We start from the raw sequence: 2,650 nt of genomic DNA on the forward strand, positions 1-2,650 counted from the left end.
ATATATATATATCATTATTAATAAATCATAGGGCAGCAAAAAAACTTTAGAAATTTAATTTACCACCAGTGGTCCAGCGAGAATAAAAATTAGTCAATAGACTATAAATTATTCATATATATATATATATATATATATACGATGGGCTTCTTTCAGTTTCTGTCAACCAAATCCATTCACAAGACTTTGGTTGGCCTGAAGTTATAGTAGAAGACACTTGCCCAAAATGCCACGCAGTGGGAATGAACCTGGAACCATGTGGTTGGTAAAGAAGCTTTTTACTGCACAGCCATGCCTGTGCAACAACTAAGAAAACTTTAAAAACCTCAAAACCCTTGGACATTGACCTCATGACTATACAACAACAACAACAACAAGAATGTGATTGGCAAATGAGCCCTTATACATTTATAATACCTTTTTTAGCTATGTGGGTACATAGTCTCCCTTGGTTTTACTTGGGAATCTTGCAAACCATTATATAGCATGGAAATAATACAAGAAACAAAGTTTATAAATTACAGTGAGCCTTTATTCTTCTGCTAAATAATACGGTATATCGCCAAAGGACTTGGTTACATGTCACTGCCTCTGTGAGGCCCAATGCTCGAGCAGTGCTCTTTACATGCCATCAGCACGGCTGTTTTTATTTAACTGTACACACATACACTCACATACACACACGCATACACACACGCATGCACAGTCACACACACATATACATGTACACATGCATGCACACACAAGTTGTGTTTAAACAGGATAATGAATCATTGTGATATATTTATATAAGGGCTCACTTTCATAATGTTAAACTAGGTTAAAAATCAGCTCCCAACACCAAATGCTAAGTGCATGATATGTTTACATAAGTGGTACTACGGATGAATGTGTGGATCACATGTCCCTGGTAATTAACCAGCAACAAATTAGTCCCATGATTTGGTATAATTTATTCTTTAGTTTCAGTCATTTGACTGCGGCCATGCTGGAGCACCGCCTTTAGTCAAGCAAATCGACCCCAGGACTTATTCTTTGTAAGCCTAGTATTTATTCTATTGCTCTCTCTAGCCGAACCGCTAAGTTACAGGGACGTAAACGCACCAGCATCGGTTGTCATGTGATGTTGGGGGGACAAACACAGACACATAAACATACACACACACACACACACACACACACACACATATATATATATATATACATATATACAACGGGCTTCTTTCAGTTTCTGTCTACCAAATCCACTCACAAGGCTTTGGTCGGCCCGAGGCTATAGTAGAAGACACTTGCCCAAGGTGCCACACAGTTGGACTGAACCCGGAACCATGTGGTTGGTAAGCAAGCTACTTACCACACAGCCACTCCTGCGAATTTACCATTTAGCATTTAAACTATTCATATCTGATATCTGGCCAAAATATTCACCCTATATTATAAGGCTTTTTATGAAAAGTAACGATAAATCATCAAGTGCTTTATTTCTGCCCTTTGTAGGACAGTATTCACTTTTGTTTTTTACTATAGACTCATCTTCGCTGGTGTAGTTGTGAAGTGCTTCTGTGAGGCGTAATTTTTTGCAGAAATCCATAGTGTTATCCTTAATTTCATTTGGGTTTGATCTGCGAGGGGTTGGAGTAAACTTTAAATCTCTTGCTAGAATTCTAGTTTGTGTAGCACTTAGGATTTTCTTTGATAAGTTGATTATTTTCGGTTGTTCTTGTACATTTTGTTCCATTTCACATCTCCGTTTCTCTGATTGAAGTCTAAAAAATGGTTGGTTGTAGTAGGTGGATTGTTGTGGAAAGTCTCTGTTGTGTTTGGTTTGCTGAAGAGAAAATGGGTGTAAAGTGTGTCTGTGGTAATATATTGGTAGTGGGGTGGTGGGGTGGCTGTGAAGCGAGCTAGATTATGGTTGTACTGAGGGTTGTTATATTGTCTATGGTTGATGTGGTTAGGGTTAAATTTATTTTTAATATTGAAATGTGGGTGGAGGGGAAAGTTATGTTGTTTAGTTAGGTTGTGTCTTGTTGAATGATTAAAATAACCATGTTGAGGGTTAAGTCTTGGAGGTAAATTCTTCCATTTATTGTGAGATGATGGAGGTAGATTGGTAGGAATTGGTTCCCAAAAGTTTCGGTTAGTCTGGAGGTTTCGATGGAACCTTTGATTTGTATGTAGGATGCCATGAGGATTACGTCCAGATTTTCTATTGTGGGCTGAATTCCTGATTGTTGTTTGCAAGTTATTTTGGGATGTAAGAGAGGTTAGGTCGGTGGAGTTGTGTCCCCTTGACCGTCTGTGGTTTGTGTTAGATAAGCGTGGGTTCATTTCTGTGTTATGTTTTTGGTTTATTTTTCTTCAAGAAGGGGTTTTTCGATGCGGATTCTATGTTGAACTGTGTTTCGTAGTTAATAAAGCAATGACTAGTATTATTACGAAACCGGTATGCTTTTAAATCTCTTTAACAACTCACAATAATGGCTTTTATTACCTTTATTCCTACCTCAGTTCATCTAATTGTATATACCTATCGTTACTTTTCATAAAAAGCCTTACCTTTTTTTTTGATTTACAATGTGCATTTTCGCTTATTTTTCTGCTTACTTTCCCCCACTATATATGTATATATATATATATATATATATAT

The sequence above is a fragment of the Octopus bimaculoides genome, chromosome 27 (genome assembly GCF_001194135.2).
Source record: "Octopus bimaculoides isolate UCB-OBI-ISO-001 chromosome 27, ASM119413v2, whole genome shotgun sequence".
In the NCBI taxonomy this organism is placed as follows: Eukaryota; Metazoa; Mollusca; class Cephalopoda; order Octopoda; family Octopodidae; genus Octopus; species Octopus bimaculoides.